The 22983-nt window shown below is 44.6% G+C and overlaps 1 protein-coding gene across 3 annotated transcripts in view; it reads right to left on the bottom strand.

Moving 5' to 3' along the window:
• Positions 1–22983, bottom strand: part of RAB9B (RAB9B, member RAS oncogene family) — a 51594-nt gene that overhangs the window by 15992 nt on the left and 12619 nt on the right. For 2 of the 3 annotated variants that reach the window (XR_013610637.1, XM_078688395.1), the window contains exon 2: positions 22232–22300. The exons of the other annotated variant lie outside the window; for it this stretch is intronic. The gene's annotated coding sequence lies outside the window, so the exon portion shown is untranslated. The remainder of the gene's footprint in view (positions 1–22231; positions 22301–22983) is intronic. 3 annotated transcript variants of the gene reach the window in all.

Here is a 22983-nt window from a genome sequence, read left to right as displayed (position 1 = left end):
CCGCTTTTTAGCAGTTTATAGCTATGAAGTGGCCATTTATGATACCAGGGGATATAAATCAAGGAAGCGGGGGTGCAATTTGGCGACTGGTCACCAACTGGAAAGCAGGCCTAACCCCTGCCTCTGGGAGTATTTGATTTGGCTGATCCCAACAAATATTGTTAATAGTTCTGCTGGATGAAAATTGATCAAATCTTGCCCCAGCTAATACCTTCTCATATTTCTTTTATTGCCCTGCTGTTTCTGTTTTTTTTTCTTTTTATTCATTTTTATCTAGCTAAGTATCTCTTCAGTGTTTGTGCTGTATTTATAATTATTCCTCCATGGTGTTGCCATTCTGGTATGTCTTTGTTTGTTCTCTTACAATGTCTCTTGCTGTTTCCCGATTTAAATAATTTTTTTTTAAAAAAACAAAAAACAATTGGAGCTCTCTCTTGTCCCCGAATACACTTACTACCCACGTCCTTTCAGGAACCTCAGGTGTCACCTCTTTCCCATTACTGTAATTTTTTTGCACAACTGCTATTTACTATTTGGTACATAAAATATAAATTTTCAGTGCTTAGGTACACATTTGTCAATATGCACAGGTCTTAGATTTGTATCCATCCTTTTGGAAGTGGGGTAAATAAGAGGCAACTGTCATATGCACACAAAACCAAAAGCATATTTGGAACTTGACAATTTGTATTTTCAATATAAATAGGTGCAGAGTTAAAAAAAAGTGAATCTATACTAACCGATATATACTCACATCAAAAATAATTTAGTAGTCTATATTTTGTCTGCAATATTTATAATACTATTAATTCTGACAAACAAACTGATGAAACTACAGCCATGAAAAATAACATCCTAGGAAGTACGGAGTACACAAAGTAGGCTGCTGAGATGCCTTTATGCTACATAAATAAGTAGATCCAAAGGAACTCTTGTTGTAACACTTTGAATCTATTGGGAGGCTGAACAAGTCTCCATATGATGTTGAATCATTTCAAGCAACTAGCTCTTTGCCAAATTGGATTGTTAATCAATCACATCTTCATTTGTGTATAAAGACAAATAGCATACAATAAAGGTTCTCCATAGACAAAAGAGGTGGATAGTTTGAGTTGTGGCAAAGGCGATATTGGCTATTAAAGGGAATGCTAAAAATTATGAAAAATGTGTGATAGCCCCCATAGTTGCTTAAGCCTTATAGCTTGCAATTTTCCAGTTTGCTTCTCAAGACGAACATAAGTAGATAACAGTATTCTTGTGTTACCAAGATGAGGAAACCCTCTTTTGCCCCAAACACCAAACTCTGGGGCGTTTGTGTGTTTGTCAGAGCATTCATCAACAATACGTACAAAATGCAACCCGCTGCTTTTGGAGACCTAGTGGGGGGCGTCCAAAGAAAATGTAATAGTAGGCACAGAGTAGGACATTTACAAGCCTTCGGAGGAAAACCTCTGACTGCTTTCAAAGTGGACGGGAGGATGGACACAATTAGGGAAAACAATAAGGAAGGCCAGGGTACTCACTGTATCAGGCCCAAGATGGCTGATAGTATTCACCACAATCTTGTTTTTACCCCGCAAAGGAAAACCTTAAGTGGTGTCAAAGGCTGCACAGACGTCTGCCTAAGCAGCCAGCGAGCAAGGGATTCCAAAGCAGCAAGGGATTCCTATAGCCCAACGCCTGGGACACATTCTTTGGGATAAAGAACAACAAGGTTGTGAGAGAGCGCAAACTGACCTAAATGTATGAGTACATCACACTTACCTGTAGTAAGCACAAATCATGAGGAGAAATGCCATGAGTGCTAATAGTATCTGTAATTATCTTCTGAATGTATAGCTAATGTAGAGATTTAAGTAGAAGTGGAACTAATACAGAAATGTGTGACACTATATGATTTTAGTAGATGTGATTATTTCTGAATTCATGTCGTGTAGCTGTTAAAATGTAAGATGGTATGTGGTTAAACGCAGAATGTGGTAGGCCTCAGGGCCAGAGCTAAAAGGGAAGGTGTTTCTTTTCACGACATAGATTGTATTAATGTTTGGTCATTGCATTAAATGGGCCATGATTTTTAGAGATGTTTACTGAATAATAGAATAAGAGTATTAACATGCTTTAATTAATGAAGAAGTTGAATGCTATAATCATGATGAGAAATATTGTAGGCCTGAAATGTTTTAACATTGATTTACACGTACATGTCTGGGCTGAGAAATGTTGCAAGCCTTTTTTGGAAGTCTATGAGAGTTGGGTTCTTGGCTGCAGATATCTGTCTGCAAAGGAAAAGGGGGGATCCAATTATAAATGAATGAATAGAGGTCTGTTCAGTAGACGGCCCAGACATGGAGGAGGGTTCCGGAATGTTTAAGGGGTATCAGCGGGCCGGAGAAGAGTCTGAGAAGCAAGGTCAACTCTAACGTATGAGGCCCAATACAAAGCATCATGGAAAAAGCCAGAAGCTACACCACGTGAGGGGCGTCTCGCAAGGGGCGTCTCAAATGTTGTTGACTGTTTTGTATTAGGGACAGCACCCCTGGGTGGAGTTAGAGCAGATACCTGAGGACCCTTTAGAGAGCGGATGGGTAGGCAGAGAGGGGTCATGACTGGAGAACTATAGGTTTTCACCAAGAGACTTAGAGTGAGTGACTTCCCTTGGGGGTCATTCACTGCTGACACCTTTGTTAGGTTGGGACTTGGTTAAGTAGGGATACCATCTAGAGCAGGGTAGGGACAGCCTAACCTGTGTGTTTTCCTCCAACTTAAATGAAGGAGAGATATGCGTCAATGCTGATAGCTTTATTATTCTTAGAACTTGTGTTAGTGATTTCCGTTGCTCGTCTGAGGGCTTTCCGAGAGCACATGTATGTAATTGGACCTGTGTATCTCGTGAATCTCATTCTGAGATGCCTGTATTTGCAGCTTATCATATCCTTACAATAAACTTTTGAAAGCTAGAAGTTGTTTGTGATCTTTGGGAGCAGAGTCCTTTATTGGGTGAACTAACTTGCAGAGAGGGGCACTTTTTTTTTCCTCCAAGACAGGCAACAAAGGTTCAGTCGACCAGATCGAGGTTTGGATCAATAGTGATGAGGTATCGATCAAAATCTCGCCCTTCCAGTTGGTAGCTATAGAGGATGGTTGCCTTCTTGAGGACGGTGACCTAGGCCAGGTTAGCTTACCCCAAGGCCCCTAGAGATCGATGATCGGAAGAACAGCCCGCTGAAGAAGATCCGGATGACGTGAGACAGAAAAGGCAGCAGTATCGGTCGAGAGTGAGTATAAAGGGTTATGCGTGTTAGATTGCGGTGTTTTGTATTGTATCTATGTTGTAATGTCTGGCGGAGTTGAATGCCTGTAGAGTGACTGTGGAACAGGTTGTGAGCGCGCGCAACCGGTGGAAATCTTAAGTTCAAGGAGAGCTTAAGTGGTTCGGGTGTATCGGACACCCAGAGTAATCGTCAACTAGTGTGAAGGGGGTCATGAGGTACCATTGATCACCCGAAAGACCGAGATAGGGGGACCGTAAGAGTGAGTGCGTGAGTAACGGACGCTGGTCGGAAGTTACTGTGTGTGTAAGCAACCTATCAGAGAGACGATAGACATTTCGTCAGTTGTGTTGACAATTACATATAGACTGTGGACGTACAGTCGAGAGAAGTGACCGCTTGGTCGGAAGTAGTCATTTTTCGGTGTATGAATGGGACGCATGCATAACCGGGAAACGAGTTGAGAAAGGAGGGGTGCTGCTGCGAAGCGGAGAAAAGTGACGTCAGAAAGTGTCGCGACGTGATTGGCCGACCGGAGAAAGACCGCGCTGCGATAGGCCAAGCTAGCAAAGCCGCGACAGGATTGGTGGATTGTCATCAGGAAGTAAACAGAGTAGCGAGGCTGGATATTGTGCGCATAATTATGAAGTGTTTTAAATGGCTGAGAGCGGTGTTTAAAAAAGAGAAGCGGGGATCGTATGAAGGGGAAGAAGCCCCGCCGGAGGGTACGCCAGCTCGTTACATGGCAGTGAATGTTGGGCTGCATACGATCCTTTGGATATCAGAGTGGAGTAAGATTACTGAAGGAAATGAGGAACTGACGTTCCCGAAGTACGGGACGTTCAGATTAGAGGTGTTACATCGATTAAAATCAGTCATGACCTCAATGAGACCCTTGCCTAGACCGACCCAGTTTGAAGCTCTTGATGCATGGATTAGGGCAGCGCATGAAAAGAATATGAACAGACGACAAGAAAGGGTGAAACGATCGGTAAGGGCAGTACAGGATGCCAGGTGGGATGCGGATGCTAAAAGATGGAGAGTGCATAACATGGAAGTAAATAAACTGTACCCAGTGTTAGAGGTGCCCGTAAATAAAAGCCCCCTAGAAGAAGATGATGAGAGCGAAACAGAGGACAGCCTGATAAACAGATTACTGACAGACAGGCCACCCCCGTATAATAGAGCAGGGGGAGAGGTCGAGCATACAGAAGGAGAAAAGGGGGGCAATGCAGGAGAGCATAGACCGCTTCCCAGTTCAGAGTGGGATCCTGAGGCAAAGAAAGAGCTGTCCCAGCCTAGTCAGGTGCAACAGGTAGTCGGGAGGTTTGTGGTACAAAGAGCGCCGGAAACGGAAAGCGCCACATCCTACGCATTACCAGATGCACTACAGGTACCTGTTACCATAGGTCCTATAATATCGATATATGACCAAGAGAGAGCAAGAGGGGAAGAACGGGTACGGAAGGACAGAGAAAGAGCAGAGAAGGCAAGAAGGAACGATACGATCAATTCCCCAAGTCAGATGCCGATACCGAGAGAGTGGAGCACCCCGATGCACACAGCAGGGGACCCAGGAGGAGATCCTGGGGGCCCTAGATGGCCAGTGGATCTGAGGGGATCTGGACGAAAATCCTTTCAAGAGCTAAATGAGTACATGAAGCAGTGGGATGAGGCAGTGAAGGCTCAAAAGAGCATCATAGCTGCGGAAGCTGAAAGGGAAAGTCAGGACAGCCGAGCTCGGACTCACTGCGGGGCTGGGGAGAGCAGCCCGGAGTGGGACTGTAGAGAGAGAGATAGTAGGGGAATCACCCATTGGGCCCGGAGTGGGAATAGAATAGATTTGGAAAACGGGGGCCCCGGGAGTGGAGGGGTGGCGCGCCCAATACTCAGTGAAGGGGAGAGGAGAGCGCAAGAGTACAGAAACAGCTTTAAGTGTCCACACTGTGTGCCCGGCACCAGAGAACTGAATGGGAGTTGTGAGAGGTCGCACCATAGTCCCTGTGATGACGGAAATGAGCGCAGCCCAGGGAATATGGGGAACCAGGAAGGATCGTATCAGATACTGAGCGATACTAGGCAAAGAGAGAGTAGAGACCAGAGGGAAAATAACAGAGAGGTGTGCGGTGAGAGGAGAGAAGAAGAAGAGAGTGGGCAGAGCAAGAGTAGGGGTAACAGGCCCGTGTTCCATCACCTTCCAAGATCGGATGGCCGAGCATGGGACCTGGAGAGATGGGAGCAAGGGAGGGCACCCATTAACTCTCCCGAGCCCAAACGTAGAGCTCGAAGTTGGGATGGTAGGGAGACCAGTGAGCCCCCTTCGAAAGACATATTGCGAGCTGAGATAAGAGCCAAGAGACTCGATGTCGCCAGTTTAAGGTCAGACCTGGATGATATGGTAGATGGTACCCTGCCTTTAGAAAGAATGGAAATGTATGAACAGGATGAAATACTGTATATGGCAAAGGACATTACTCGAAAAGCGAGAGCAGTCCATGAGAAGTTAGTCGAACTAGCAGGCAAATATATGGTGGACTTGTCAAGAACCAAAGCATTACAGGGTAACCACAGGCTACATTATACAGATCGAGACCTAGATGAGAGGAGAACGATTGGGCTGAAAACGCACATAAGGGAACTGATCGCTGGAATAAGGACATGGAGGGCACTAGATAAGTGGGAAGAGAGGTGGTCCAAGAAAGGGACCGGCAGGAGAAGCACGCTTGGTATGACACCAGGAGGACAGCAGGGAATAGAAGCTTACCCTTTGCGTGAAGTCGCAAATGGGAACTATGTACATGTCCCTTGGAGTAGGGGAGATTTAGCTGCTTTTACCACCTCCTTCCCCAAATTACGGGAAAACCCAGTGGAGTGGTACAAGCAAGTGGAGAGATTTGTAAAAATCTCAAAGGTCCTATGGATAGATCTGAACACGCTGTTTGACATTGTAGTACCAGGAGATCTGTGGACAGCATGCAAGGTTAGCGCTGAGTGGCCCACAACGGAGCCAGAGAGAGATGCTAAGACTAATGGGCCGTCCGAGATTGTGATGGCAAAATTCGAGAGAGTGATGACTTGGCTGAAAGAGAAAGTGCCAATGCAAGACATAGATTGGGTCAGAATAGACCGAACAAGACAGGAACCCAAAGAGACAGTCCACGAATATTACGAGAGATTGCTGAAGGCGTTTAAACAGTATAGCGGCTTGGATGTAATGGATCCAAAAGACATAGGGCAATTTGTGTCCAAGTTCGTCCTGGGACTGAGACCGGATATTAGTTTAATGATTCAGCAACACTCGATTTGTTGGCAAAGTAAACCCCTAGACGAAATACTGAGATATGCCAGGTACTGCTGTGATGAGATAGACTCCAAGGCTAAGAAACTAAAAGAAAAGTTGATGGTGGTACAGATGCAGGCAGCAGGAAAGGGGGGACAGCAGCAACAGCAGCAAGGGACAGGTACAGGAGGAAAGAAGCAGTACAGTCAGAACAAGGGTAATGAGGAGAGTTCCACCTTTAGACCCAGAACAGACATAGCTGCCTTGAAGAAAACGACTAGGTGCCACCAGTGTAACGAGGTGGGGCATTGGAAACGCGAGTGCCCCTACAATGTAGAGATAGGAGAGCAAGAGATAGAGGAGGAAGAGGTCCAGAGCGCGCCTACAAGAGGGGTGACGCCATACCAAGGAAAGGTGCTCAAAGGGGGGGCTCCTCCCCGAGCCCAGTTCCCGCAACCTCCTCGAGTAGGGACTATGGGTAAGACCTATAGACAAATGCCCCTGTTTGTAGAAGGGGAAGAGTGCTATTATGTGGACCCATTAACCGGACAGAGAGTGGAAAGAGAAGACTGCACCCTCGGGGCAGCCTTGGAGGTGGACCAGAGGGGACCCTATGTGGAAGCAGAAGTAGCAGGGTGCCCTACGACATTTCTGGTGGACACAGGAGCCACTAGATCCACGATCAGATCAGCTGCAGTTCCAGACCTGCCCATGTCTGGAGAGACCATACAGGTGGTGGGGGTCGCAAACAGGAGAATAACCAGCCAATTGACAGAACCGGTACAGGTGAAAATAGGGAAGTACAGCGATGAGCACCAGTTTGTGGTTTGCGATTCAAGTCCTGTGTGTCTGCTAGGAAGAGACCTGTTGTGTAAATTGAATTGTACTATATATTGTACACCTCAGGGAGTGGAGGTATTGACCAATGATGATGATGCAGACTTCAAAGTTGCAAACTCAAGAATATGCGTGGAGCTGTACCCTACTTTAACAGTAGATGAGCTCCCCTGGGACTTGAGAGAGACAGTGGCACCAGAAGTATGGGATTTCACTGGGGAAGAGATAGGATTGGTCAAAGGGGTGGACCCAGTGAAAATTGTAGTGAAACCGCATGCTGAGTTCCCAAGAACACCCCAATATAAATTGACTCCAGAAACGATTGCAGGCATAAAACCCGTGATCGAGTCCATGATTAAACAGGGAATACTGAAAGAAATCGTGGGTAGTCCATGCAACTCCCCGATTATGGGTCTGCAGAAACCAAATGGGAAATTTCGGATAGTACAGGACCTTCGAAAGATTAATAACATAGTCGTTTCGTGTTGTCCAGTGGTACCGAATCCATCAGTGATACTGTTTCAGATTCCATTCCAAGCTGAGTGGTTCACTGTGATCGATCTTTGTCAGGCTTTCTTTTCGATCCCTCTGGACGAAGAAAGCCATTTTCTTTTCGCATTTAAGCTGGAAAATCGCGTCCTAACATGGTGTCGTATCCCTCAGGGGTATACAGAGAGCCCATCGATCTTTAACCAGCTTTTGAAGAAAAATCTTGAAAGTCTAGTGCTGCCCCAGAAGTCAGTTCTGGTCCAATACATAGACGACCTCCTCGTGGCGTCAGAAACAGAAGAAGCTTGCAGGGAGGACTCCATTGCTTTGTTAAATCACCTAGCTGCCAATGGGCACAAGGTGTCCCCGGGAAAATTGCAGTACTGCCTGACAGAAGTGCAGTACTTGGGACACAGAATAGAGAAAGGCAAACGAAAGGTGTCACCAGACAGGATAGAGGCGATCATGAAAATGAATGCGCCGAAGACACAGAGAGAGGTCAGGATGTTCCTAGGGATGGTGGGTTATTGCCGACAGTGGATCGTGAACTTTTCACTGAAAGCAAAGCCCTTGCAAAAACTGACGCACAAGGAGGTGAGCGATCCGGTACCATGGGACAAAGACTGTTTGATGGCATTCCTACAGCTGCGAGAGGACCTGTGTCGTGCTCCGGCATTGGGAATGCCTGATTACAATAAACCATTTTTTCTTTACTGTTGTGAGAGAGAAGGTTGCGCGTTGTCTGTGTTAGTCCAAATCCATGGGAATGCCCGTAGACCAGTTGCTTATTTCTCGGCTACTTTAGACCCAGTAGCCGCAGCGTTGCCCGGATGTCTCAAATCCGTTGCTGCAACGGGTGTCAGCATTGAGAGATGTGAAAATATCGTCATGGGGCACCCGTTAGAGGTGTGCGTGCCCCATTCTGTTGAACTGTTGATGACCAGGACCAAAACACAGCATCTGACCAACAGCAGGCTCACGCGATATGAGCAAGTTATTCTTGCTGCAGAGAATGTGACCCTCAAGAGATGCTCTGTTTTGAACCCTGCTACCTTGATGCCACTCCCAAATGATATAGAGGATGATGATGAATGTACAGACCATGACTGCCTCGATGTGACTGAACTATGCACCAAACCCAGACCCGACATCGTAGATGAGCCACTGACCGACCCAGACGAAATTTTCTTTGTCGATGGCTCATGTGTAAGAGACGAAGTTGGGCAGTTGAGAGCAGCTTATGCTGTTTGTACAATTGCTGGAGTTGTGGAAGCTGGGTGCCTGGAAGGAGTACACTCCGCTCAGGTAGCCGAGATTGTTGCCTTGACACGTGCGTGCTTGGCCAGCAATCAAATTCGAGTCACCATATACACCGACAGCCAATATGGTTATGGGGTAGTTCATGATTACGGGCAGTTATGGTCTCAAAGAGGCTTCATGACCTCTTCAGGCTCTCCCATTCGCAATGGAGAGTTTGTGCGCCTGTTGTTAGAGGCGTTGCAATGCCCAGCAGGTATCGCAGTTGTAAAGTGCACCGCACATACCAGAAATGAGGACTTCGTTTCGAAAGGCAATAGATATGCTGATGAAGTTGCGCGGTATTGCGCGGAACAAGGGTACTCTTTCACAGAGGTGGAAGTGGGTGGAATAAATGTAAGGACTGAATTAGCCATGATACTGGAAACTGTTGATACTTGGGATGAACTGTCAAACATGCAAGAAAATGCTCCTGATATTGAAAAAGAAACATGGGAAAAGGCAGGATGTGTAATGGGTGAGTCCCATTTTTGGGTCTCAGCAGACGGCAGAGCAGTGTTGCCCAATGAGATGGTGAGTCCAATGGCTAGACTCATACATGGTCCCGTACACTTAGGGAGAGATGCTATGCTGAGAGTGTTTAGACAGACTTGGTACAATCCTAAGTTTAGAATAGCAGCAGAAGCAGTGTGCCAGCGTTGTGTGACCTGCCAGCAGCTGAACGTAGGAAAAAGAACACCAGTTGCACTGAGCCACATAGGAAGGTCTGGAGGTCCATTCAATAGAATGCAGATAGATTTCATTGAAATGCCAAGGTGCAACCGCCTCCGCTATGTCCTGGTGGTTGTTTGTGTGTTCTCCAGATGGGTTGAGGCATACCCTACACGTAGGTGCGACACCCTCACAGTGGCCAAGTTACTGCTTAGGGAACTCATTCCGCGCTTCGGGGTGCCGGCCTTTTTGGAATCAGATAGGGGAACACATTTTAACAGCGAGCTTGTGAAAATGATTTGTGCAGCTCTGAATATCGATCAGAAGTTGCATTGCAGTTACCGACCAGAAGCCTCAGGAATTGTGGAGCAGATCAATGGCACGATCAAGGCCAGAATAGCCAAAGTTTGTTCCTCAACGACCCTGAGTTGGCCTGATGCCCTGCCATTGGTTCTCATGAGCCTTCGTAGTACCCCAGACAGAAGAACGGGGTTATCACCACATGAGGTGTTAATGGGGAGAGCAATGAGGCTGCCATCTGTCCCAACTACTGCACTGTTAAATATCACAGATGATATGATCCTGGACTATTGTAAGGGGCTGTCTGACGCCATTCGTTCTGTGTCCCTTCAGGTGCAGGCTGCCGAGGTTCCATCGTGCCAGGGCCCGTGCCATGACCTGTACCCTGGGGACTGGGTCCTGGTGAAAAAACATGTGAGAAGAAGCTGCTTGGATATTCGTTGGCGTGGGCCCTTCCAGATCATCCTGATCACGAACACAGCTGTGAAGGTGGGAGGCCTGCCCAATTGGATCCACGCGTCACATACGCGAAGGGTTCCAGCACCTCGGGAAGAAACAGCTTCTCTCTCGGATAGACGTCCAGAAGAGGACCGAGAAGCCATAGAGGGGGCTAGCCAAGCTGTAGAGGTGCCAGCGGAAGCAGGGAACGAGTCTGACCAAGCTGAGGACGGTCAGTACAACAGCGAAACGGAAGACGCTACAGAAGGAGAAAGTAGCTGGGAGTACGAGTCAGACACTGACAGGTCTGACAGAGAGCGAGAACAGACAAGAAGGAGAAGGAGTAGAAGGGCACGTGGAGAAGCTAATTGGCCGCAAAGAAGGAGCTCTAGCCTGAGGTCAACTCCAGAGGTAACCCTTCCTCCGATATCAGAAGACTCAGACCCGGAAGAAGGTGCTCAGGGCGCTGAAGCACCCGACCGAAGAAGGTCAAGAAGAGTGCGTGTGCCTAACAGAAGATACTCCACACCTGAGTGGACATATCTGGCGACAAATGTCTGTGAAACCAGAGACAGGGAGGATCCGAGCGGTGGTGGTGTCCAGTTCTGAGCCCATTGTCACCGTGGAAATACGACTGTTGGTACCCGGAGTCGAACAAGAAGGGTCATTAACATTCATGCTCCCCAGACCTCCCCGCCTCAGCAAGTTAAAACATGTTTCTTTCAGAATTGCAATTCCCCGACTTTGGTACAACGATAACAGCACATGAAGAGCACAATCTTCGTTTGGAAATACTGAACTATGCTATTGAAGCTACAGGCACAAACCTGATAGTAGACTGTTAAAGGACTTTGTAAATAAAGCAAGCAGAAAAAGAAGATTACCTAGCGCCCAGGAAGCAGAGAATTTTAGGGAACTTCCCTTGAGTTGATGGAGAAGGGCTAGGGTTGTCTTTATTGAACTGTTAAAGGACTTTTGCGAAGAAGGTTGTCAGCTTCCAGTTGTGTGGATTCTAAAGACAAAAGGATTAAAAAGAGACTGTAAAGGAACGAGAGGAAAAGAACTTTTTGCTAAGATAAGAGAGAGCCATATTGTCTGACGAAATGGAGGCCGGCACCCAGAACCGCAGAGCTAAATGTATAATAGGTACACTAATAGTAGGAGTGATAATATTAATAGCTTTAGTGGTAACAATTTCTTATGTAAAGGGACATGAGGAAGAGGCAAAGGTAACTGATGTGAATTCTGAAGAAACGCTTACACCTACTGTTGCTGGTGAGAAAAGGGAAAACACTCAAGAGAAAGCGTTATTAGCTGCAGAAGCCCGCAGGTTACACGTAGATGAGTCCCAAGGAGACTTTAGGTCAAATGCTTATGCTAAACTTTTATATGAATACGTGGATGCCATGGAGGTTAAGGATTGTTACGTCTGCATGCAGTTGCCGGCGTCTGTAGATGAAGGCATTAGATACCATCACCTCCCGCTGACATATGGCATTACATGTAGCTTATTGCTTAGTATATTTTATGAGAGAGATAGTTTCGAATACTATTTCTCCAATTATGATTCAGTGTTGCCAGAAGTCCCAAATTATAAGCAGATGAACAAATGGGACTACTGGAAGAGTGAAGACAGATTGGCCAAGTTCTTCATTCCTTGGATTACCTTAGATACTTCACATGCCCGTAGAAATAACCTGACATGCAAGGTGTCAGAAGTCGAGAAGAAGTTCATAGGGCAGGTGGATGATCGTTACAGGAGACAAAAGATTTTGAAAAAATCAGGACAATGGAAAACAGATTGGACCGAGGAAGAGAAGGCACACAAGAGAAAGGGTAGTAGTGGTCCAATAGCTTTAGATAAGACGCAGAGAGGAAAGCTATGTCTTCACCGAGCCAAAACGTATTATGAAAATGTATACGTGGGAGAAGTCGACTGTGAACATGCTTTCAATATAGAGTACTATACTAAAGATTTCCTGAAGGGAATGCAAGTAATTCCAAATGTGTATTTTGTATGTGGAAGAAATGCCTACGTGAGACTACCTGACAACTGGTATGGATCATGTTACTTAGCAATTGTCTTCCCCAAAATATATCATGCACAAGACTTAGTGATCATTGAGGGCAAGACATCTTCGAGGGGAAGGAGAGATGTAGGAGATGCAGAAATGGTTGGAGATGTCTTTGGAGCTATGTTCCCTCTTTTGGGAGTAATCCTTAATGATGTTAAAATTAGACGACTGGCAACAGTTGTCGACAGGTTGTCTGCCAGCACTGCTCAGTCCTTAATGCTGGTAGAAGGAGAGATGCAATCGATAAGGGCTATGGTTCTTCAGAACCGTCTTGCGTTAGATGTCCTACTAGCAAAAGAGGGCGGAGTCTGTAAGGCTTTGAAGGTCCAGGAATGTTGTACTTACATTCCAGACAATTCGAAGCCCCTTGAGAAAGTTATTAGGAACATAACTAATATTCACAAGGAGATCGAAGACTTGAGTAGAGAAAATGTCTGGGAAAAGGTGGGCCATGGAATGAGTGAAGTTGGAGGGTGGATTTCCACCTTAGGCAAAAGCTTTGTGTGGTATATACTAAAACCTATCATCATAATATTGATCTGTGGGATTATATTGTGGGGATTGGTGAGGGTATTCAAATGGTACAGAGCAAGAAGGTCAGAAAGGGCCCAAAGAGAACAGCTGCAGAGATTGGCTGCCATACAAGATAATCAGTACAGGAGCCTGAGGGCTCTGGAAGCGCAGAGACAAATCATGCCAGCAATAACTGCAGTTTAAATGTTAGTGATGACCCCGAGAGGTCATCAAAGGGGGGAACTGAGAGAGCGCAAACTGACCTAAATGTATGAGTACATCACACTTACCTGTAGTAAGCACAAATCATGAGGAGAAATGCCATGAGTGCTAATAGTATCTGTAATTATCTTCTGAATGTATAGCTAATGTAGAGATTTAAGTAGAAGTGGAACTAATACAGAAATGTGTGACACTATATGATTTTAGTAGATGTGATTATTTCTGAATTCATGTCGTGTAGCTGTTAAAATGTAAGATGGTATGTGGTTAAACGCAGAATGTGGTAGGCCTCAGGGCCAGAGCTAAAAGGGAAGGTGTTTCTTTTCACGACATAGATTGTATTAATGTTTGGTCATTGCATTAAATGGGCCATGATTTTTAGAGATGTTTACTGAATAATAGAATAAGAGTATTAACATGCTTTAATTAATGAAGAAGTTGAATGCTATAATCATGATGAGAAATATTGTAGGCCTGAAATGTTTTAACATTGATTTACACGTACATGTCTGGGCTGAGAAATGTTGCAAGCCTTTTTTGGAAGTCTATGAGAGTTGGGTTCTTGGCTGCAGATATCTGTCTGCAAAGGAAAAGGGGGGATCCAATTATAAATGAATGAATAGAGGTCTGTTCAGTAGACGGCCCAGACATGGAGGAGGGTTCCGGAATGTTTAAGGGGTATCAGCGGGCCGGAGAAGAGTCTGAGAAGCAAGGTCAACTCTAACGTATGAGGCCCAATACAAAGCATCATGGAAAAAGCCAGAAGCTACACCACGTGAGGGGCGTCTCGCAAGGGGCGTCTCAAATGTTGTTGACTGTTTTGTATTAGGGACAGCACCCCTGGGTGGAGTTAGAGCAGATACCTGAGGACCCTTTAGAGAGCGGATGGGTAGGCAGAGAGGGGTCATGACTGGAGAACTATAGGTTTTCACCAAGAGACTTAGAGTGAGTGACTTCCCTTGGGGGTCATTCACTGCTGACACCTTTGTTAGGTTGGGACTTGGTTAAGTAGGGATACCATCTAGAGCAGGGTAGGGACAGCCTAACCTGTGTGTTTTCCTCCAACTTAAATGAAGGAGAGATATGCGTCAATGCTGATAGCTTTATTATTCTTAGAACTTGTGTTAGTGATTTCCGTTGCTCGTCTGAGGGCTTTCCGAGAGCACATGTATGTAATTGGACCTGTGTATCTCGTGAATCTCATTCTGAGATGCCTGTATTTGCAGCTTATCATATCCTTACAATAAACTTTTGAAAGCTAGAAGTTGTTTGTGATCTTTGGGAGCAGAGTCCTTTATTGGGTGAACTAACTTGCAGAGAGGGGCACTTTTTTTTTCCTCCAAGACAGGCAACAAAGGTTCAGTCGACCAGATCGAGGTTTGGATCAATAGTGATGAGGTATCGATCAAAATCTCGCCCTTCCAGTTGCATGTGTATTTTGTCCTTGGGACAAGTGGGCCTAACCACGTGCAGTACAAACCCTTTGACTGCCAATTTACTGTACTTTATTATGGATAATGGAATGGCATCGACTGCAGTTAAGGTTATTTTTGTGTTCATATGGTAATGCTGCTCGCCTTTATTATTCGGGCGAGCGTTCTAAGGAAATGTTGTAAACTCGGACTGCAATACTGACAGCGGTTCCAGTATACACAGGTTTTCAAAGATTAGCAGTATGAGGCTATGTAGAATGCTTCCCAGAATGCTCTCTGATTAGATGCAAATGTTCGCAGACGCTTGCAAGCAAGAAGGATGATTCTTTGCTGTCAAAATAAAATGCTCCTATATAATGAGACTGCTTCCATAATTTGCCACTGCACTACATGGCATGAATGGGACAACTGGATTGTGTTACAGGACAAGTAGATTCATGAAGCAACAGGCCTCATGGACAAGTAAATGTTTTATTATATTCTGCACCACTGAAGCAGACACCCTGTCACCCATTGAACTCTAATGTAAACTTCTGTGGAAAATACCAAAGGGAAAAAGCCTGGTGAAAGGTTTTCACACGCAAGCAAAACCCTGCCTTTTCAAAGAAATCAGCTGGTTCATCAAAACTCAGGATTCTAAATGAGCTGACAACATACATGCAATATTTGCACATCGGTTTCCAAAAGGGCGAGTACTGTATTGACACCCGGGTGTGTTTGGCTACCCTTGTTAAAGAGGAGTTTTATTTTTAATTCCCACCACCTAGCAGATATCACAATGGTTCGCAGGATGAAGTGGTACACTGGTTTAAAAAACAAAATGTAATCTCCATGCTGAAGATAGTTTATGACAACACTAGGGACCCAGTCAAGACCCCAAGATAGACTCAATTTTAGAAACTTGATCATTTTCATCAAATCTACGAAAGGTGGTTTCTTATATAGGGATGCTAAGTGGGATACCCATGTTTCTGAGAGCACAAGGTATGGTGAAGTCTGCATGCCGGCCGTGTGATACAGCCAAAGTTGCGTGTTACTTGGACTCCGGAGCAATCAACACATGAGACACAAAGGAAAAGCAAAATAATGCAGTCACTAGTTCGTAAGTCAGAACCACATCCATCTAATGTAGAAAAACATGCTACACTAACTGAAACAGTAAATGAAGCAAATCATTCACCTCTCCAAATCTACATTTGAGGCTCCAGTTATACCAAGAGCATAGTGGAAAACAAGCTGTAGTCACTGTGTTTAAAAGTTCTTAAGAGAAGGAATTTATAGTAGTACATCTTACGTAACAAGTAGAGTTACTGGACGCAATGTAATCAATAAGGAAACAGATCACAAGAGTGCGGAAGGAACTACAAAGACTGAAAAATAATAATGATAATAATAGTCAGATGCAGTCATCTGAATGAAAGTCTGAAAATCGATTTAAAAACAAAAAGTAATTGAGGAAATGCTTTAATTAGTGTTATTCATTGATAGTTATACTGGGCCATCATTTTGGTCACTGTTCCACTACAATCAAGGATAAAACATCCAAATTAGTCTGGGTACTGCCTATAAGGGACAATCCAGGTTAACTTAGTAGGCCATATTCATTTAGTATAGGAACACAAGCAGCCCCAGACATGTTTAAGTCTTGTTGAGTGTAACAACTAACTAGTGTGTGACGGCATGAAACGTGAGTCTTGTCAAACGTAGTCATCATAGTAACATCAGAACTTGTTATACCCTTATATGTACCCATTCTGTCTCAGGCCATAGTGTAAAAGTCTGTTAAACTTTGGTCTAGGACAGCTGTCTCAGTAGAGTCATATACATCCTAAGTACATTCCTCAACCTCATCAAAATGGTTGTCAACCCATGGTAAGTGTCAGAACCTTTGGCTCCTGTCCAAGGGGTGATCTTAGCCAAGAGGCTAAAAAGCAAACAGCATGATGCCAATATTTCGAGAATATGAGAGAAGAACATTCAATTGCAGTTTTACCTTTGGAATTATTCCTCTAATCAACAGAGGAATACGTTCATTCTGTGGAGTCACTTCTATCAGAGAGCACGTAATACTAAATGGTATCCATCCCTCCTGTGGGCCCCTAGAAACTTTTTTCCTAAATCATTACCCTTTTAATCTTGACCCAGGGTGCGGACCAAACGAAGGCCTTCGTCTTTTCAATGGCAAGTCAGGAAACTGTTATGGCAAAGGCCTGCAAAGACTAGTAGGCCTCACTCACTTAATATGTCTGGACAGCTGTGACTGTGAGCACAATATGGCCACTATAAGGCCCTTCATACAAACTGGCTACTGCTCTGATCAAAATAGCATCAGAGATGCCATAATGCCTAATTAACTTTTTTCTGTCACGTCGGCAGCCTTGAGCAAAGCCGCCTGCATTACACAATTTGCTTGTGAACTCTGGTAAACATATTTTACTGATTTTTAGTTCAATAACCACTTTCATGGGTCCTTAACTCTACACCATAATATATGCATGGCGCTATTGGCAGACATAGATGTTGTGCATATATTATATATTTTCGAGTGAAAATATTTTTTCTTTTAATTCAAGCATAAGACTGTTACATTTTTCTATAACATTATCATTTTAGCCAAGTTTATTGTTGACAGGGCTATTGGAATGCCTATTGAGAAGTTATTATCAGTACTAAGAAAATTGTGCATCTATAATTCAGAGTCTGGCCTCTTCGATGAAGGTTATTGCTGTAAAATAACCACAGGGATGTAATCTATTGACCGGAGGACAACAGAAGGTCTTTTCGTTTGGTATGCAGGGCCTTTGCACTCAGGGAAAGAGCAGATTCACTGATGCAATAGCGTTTGTGGTCACCAACGGAAGGTCAAACTGGCTTTTATTGTAACCTGAAGGTCAAACTCACTGACAAAAAAGGCTTCCAAGGAATAATTGCAGAAGCCACTTTGGCAACCCAGAACATTACCAGGAAAGTTATGTGTTAAATCAAGCACCTCCAGATTGCAGTAAAGAGTCATTCGGAACGAGGGGTATTGGGTCCCGATCCCTTGCAATCTGTAATCAATGGAGTCAGATGCTGGTATTTTACTTGTCCTTGACAATGGGAGACCCCTTCCACATTAGAGCATTAGAGACAATATGATTGTAGGTTTGTCAAAACAGGTTAGGATCCTCACTTGTTTTCGGAAAAATCCAATACAAGTTTAAGTTATACGGTATTTATGAACTTTGACTCTTTCTAGAACTCAGATTTGGGTACAAAGGTGAGTACAGAATCAATGTTCCATAAATCAGAAGTGTGAACGTTACAGCCTACACATGTTTCGCCCTCTTTAGGCGGCCGTCCTGTCTGGGGCTTCCTCAGGGCGTTAAAATATGCACAGGACCTTATTTTGTCCTGTGTTACACGCTGCAAATAGAGGGATATTAGAAATTGAAAGGATGTCTCGTCATATGCATCTGGTCTGTATCAGTCGGCATCAGCCGAACTTCCTAAATACCTCATAACATAAACTTGTAATGGGTTTTTTCCCGAAAAAAATTGAAGATCCTAACCTGTCCTGACAAACCTTCAAACTTAGGTCGTACGACTGGCTATGTTGGGCTTGAAATTGTGACCAATCAGATAGACAGTTTAGACCAGACAGTGCCAAGATTGTGCCACCACAAATTCTTTCGCAGTTTAGCTATCTTGATTATTTGCCATCAGACCTGCTCTTGCTGATGAAAGCTCCAGGACTGTGGAAAATAGCCCAAGATATGGCGACGCTGGAGGTGGGGGGAAAGGGGCAGGTTGGGGGATAGGGGCAGGTTGTAGAAGAGGAAGCAGGCTGGCAAGGGGGAGCATTGCATGCGCCCTTATGGCTGTTGCTGGGGGTTGAGTGGGGGTTGTGGACCAAGGTTTGCTGCGCTTACAGCCAGAACCACAAGCAATTTACCCGGCCAGAATTTCTGGTTAGTAAAATTGGGTCCGGTGTTCCAGCACCCTGCAAATTCGGGTACAGGACACTACTGCGGACCCGGAACTTATGATTGAGCGGATCAGAAATAAACATAGGAATTCCACTCAACGCAACTTGTAATCACAGGCAAAGAAGCTACCACAATGGCATCTTCCTAGATGTCACCCCACTCTGGAATTTTCGGACTCAAAGCCATTTGGTATTAGCTGTGACTGAAAGAAACCATTTGTAACACTTAATTATATATTTTTGTCAGTGATCACAAGGAAGAGAACCTCATCCCAAAAAGAGTAACTCTGTCAGAGCCCTATCATCTATAGCTACACCACCAGCATGCGCTATAATGCCGTATTAAGACAAGGGCAGAATATGAAATTATTTCTCTGAAATTAGCTGCAACCACATAGGAAGATCCAGGAACAGATCACCACCATTATGGACAACTGGTAAAGGAATACAAATGAACAGTTAGTGCATTAACCAAACAAATGTAAAGATAGACTAAAAACTCCAAATCAACGTAAGGAAGATAAACTTAATAGGAACCGAGCAACGGGATCAAGAAAACCACGTTACTATTATGAACCATTAATTGGCAATTTGTTAAACGAGTATACACTTACTGAGAGTGCCTTTGCACTATTGATAAACACACTGCTAAGACCCAAATTACACACATATTACCATCATTCTTGCCTAGCAATACATTACAATCGAATATGCTCAGATGCACAAAATTAGGACAGCCAGAAACCCCCAGAGTTGAATTAGTAATATATGGAAACAAACACAAATGACAAAACGTACTGAGTACCTTAACCCCTTCCGTGCGGGGGTAATTCCCCTGATGTGCGGCGGGGCGGGTGAGGTGCGCACAGCGCCCCAGTGCTCATGACGAGCTCAGCTCATCATGAGGCACAGTGCTCGTGTGCTCATGACGTCATGACCACACCCATTTCCGTGGAACGCTCAGCACAGCAGGGGAATTATCCCCGCATGCGAGCGTTCCACGGCTCATGACGAGCTCAGCTCGTCATGAACACCGGAGCACCGTGCCTCATGACGAGCCGAGCTCATCATGAGCACGGAAGGGGTTAAGAAAATAAACTAAACTACTTAAATACACACCTAAGGGGCAATATTAGTCTCTCTCTTTTGGTCATCACCTGTGCCTCATTGAAAGTCATGGGCAAGATTGCTAAAAACCTTTGGCTAATTCTGCAAGACCAAAGACTGATAGATTTTTTTACAACAGACTGCACAGCTTGACTTCAGATAGCCTACAAATTTGAAAGACATGATTGTCAAAGCAACAGTACCTGGGATATACCCCTGCTAACCAATACGGCTGTATTTTCCCCTCATGTGATGGTACCTATGTCTGTGTTAAGATCTTACACTCTGATTTGATCCTCACTATTCTTCTACTCCCATCTATTACCTCTGGTATGATCCTCCTCTGCTGGAGTGACGCATTTGGTGACAATTGAGAGGGTGAGACAACTCGGAGGTGGCAGTTTTGCTGTTCTAGTTTTGCCTCGACTGTGAACAAACCTATTGGCTAGTGTTTCCTATTTATTACCACAAAAACCATCCAAAGCAAATGCACAAAATCGAGTAACATAAAACCAACACAGCACAAAGCAATACGGACTTGAGTTTGAGAAAACACTATTCCTTCACTTGCTCGTAATAAGCGGAGCCTGAGTCTATATAAACAGTGCCTGGCTTGGGAAGTACCTAAAAACCAGAGACAGGAGAACATCTAAAGTTAAAATTCTACAAATAAAAACCTCTGAAACACTCATTCCCAAACATTCAAACATTCAGGAAGAAAAACAGGGAGACACGAAAACTCCTTTCCTTTGTTCCCACGTAAAAACTGAACTGGTTTTCAAGGTGCAGAAATCTTCACCGATTTATTTTCCTGCCAAGAGGCGTTCTTCATTTATTAGGCACTAGCAGCCCGTCCCGACGTTGTCCGGTGATGAAGTAGAATGTGTGCAAAGGTTGTTGTAGGCAAGCGAACTTTATTGTAAAATTTCACAGTATACAACATTTTTTGTTTCATTTGAATGTGGACGGAGAATAAATTGGCTTTCGACATTTTACAATGAGCTTGCACGTCGCCTCTTACCTGTTTAGTTAAGTTGTGTATATACGGTAACGGTGTTTGTCCATTGCTGTGCAACATGTGCGTCCGCTTGTGCAGGCATTGTTAGGAACCGGCTTTGTGATATGTGCCTCCTCAGCGGTAACGTGTGGAGCTTGTGGGTGCTGTGTAGTCCGTTGGTGTGCCAGTCCCCGACAGCGTCGTGGGCGATGTGTGGCAGGTGTTAAGTCCTTTACACTGAGAGTTTAGTGCGTGACAGCATGCACGCGACGCTGCGAGTGTGTGAAATAGCACTCTGTTAAATGTTTTTAATCTCCGCTGCTAGGATGACTCGCCTTAAGCCCCGCCTGAGCAATATGTTAAAGCGTGTGGCGTCTCCATCCACGAGCATGTCCGTCCGTTGTAGTTCAGGGCAGTGGTAAATGCGAAGTGTGTGATCCCCACTGGTACGCTGACTCGCCTCAGCCCCCGCCTGAGCACCGGAGTAATATGTTAAGGCGTGAGCGTGTATTTCCGCTGTAGTTCAGGGCACTGCAAATTGGTAAGTGTGTGATGTCCGCTGCTACGCTGAGTCGCCTGTGCCCCCGCCTGAGCACCGGAGCAATATGTGAAGGTGTGAGCGTGTGTAACACAACGCACACGGCCAAAAGGGAGTACTGTGAAGGTTTTGTTTTTTTTTAAGGATTGCCGCGCCCCATTCTGCAGTAATGCCGCGTGAATGCAGCGCCCATCGCTGTTTGGCCACGCCCCTAGCACACCGCACACGCCCCACAAGGGAGTACTGTGAAGGGTTGGTTTTCGTGAATGCCGCGGCCATCGCTGTGTGCACACGCCCACAACACAACTCCCACAAGGGACTACTTTGCCCCTAAGGTTCTTTTACCCTTGTAATGTATATGGTGGGCAGCTGTATAGCCTATGTCCATCTGCTGCAACTGTCCTTTCCAATGCTGTATTGAGTGTTGTGATTGGTGCTGTAGTTCCTGAGCTTACCCGCCTCAAAGGTTTGGGCTCTCTCTTCATAATAGTAGTATGGAAGGGTGCATACGGAGGGAAAGTTTGCAGATCATGCACTCCCTCGTGCACGTTACTAGTCTAAATAACAGTTGAACACAACACTCGGATAATGATATAGATATATATATATATATATATATATATATATATATATATATATATATATATAGCTATGTTTTTATCAAAAGCTGCTTACACTTTTGCTCACTGTAAAATGTAGTTAAAGTGAATAAAAAACAGTGCATATTTCTTTCGCTCCCGTGATTACCAAACATCCATGCATCTTTCCCCCAGAAAAATGTAATTATATTGTTCTTGCCTGTAATGAAAGGATAACCTTCAGTTGTTCTGTAACTGCCTGAGAAAGGTACCCATGTGGTCTTGAGAGCTAACAACGAAAAAAATGAAATAAGAGTTAGCTTAATAGAGGTACACTTCGGCAAGACACAATTGTTTTTTTTTATGTGGTACTTTTTATCCTGGTAACATTGAACATCAATTGTTAATAAACGGGAGAATTGTGGCTCTTCAGTAGCGCCTTAAAAAAAAAAAAGTAAAACCAGGACTATCAAGAAATTACAAAGTCTGCTGAGAGTTGTCAGCTGATCATATTTAATGAAAACAAACTCAGCCAATCCTGTTTTTTCAGAAAATAGCACCAAGTATGACCAAAACTTCTCCTATCAATAAGACATGTTACACTACATGCTCACCAGTGGCTACTGCTGTATATAAGGGATTAGCATGTATGACTCTCCGCACTTTTCGTCCTCTTGTACCACAAAAAGTCAAGCTCATTACCTTCAAAGCCATGAAAGGCGAGGTAACCAAGCTGGCAAAACCAGTGGCGTACATGAATTATTTCCTACCAACTCAACTACTGCCTCAACACTTCCCTGTCCACTGAAACCATCAACCCACGCCATTTGAATAAGCCATGGGTAGACCCACATGTTTATTAACAACTTTACGAATGACTTCCAACCAACCATATCCTCAGCACAAATCACTGTTTTCGGTGATCAGCCTTATGGCCTCGGATGCAGAAAGAGAACTGACACCACTTGGGCA

The sequence above is a fragment of the Lissotriton helveticus genome, chromosome 4_1 (genome assembly GCF_964261635.1).
Source record: "Lissotriton helveticus chromosome 4_1, aLisHel1.1, whole genome shotgun sequence".
Taxonomy (NCBI): Eukaryota; Metazoa; Chordata; class Amphibia; order Caudata; family Salamandridae; genus Lissotriton; species Lissotriton helveticus.
The sequence above is the reverse complement of the archived record's forward strand: the minus strand, read 5'-3'. Positions and strand labels throughout refer to the sequence as shown.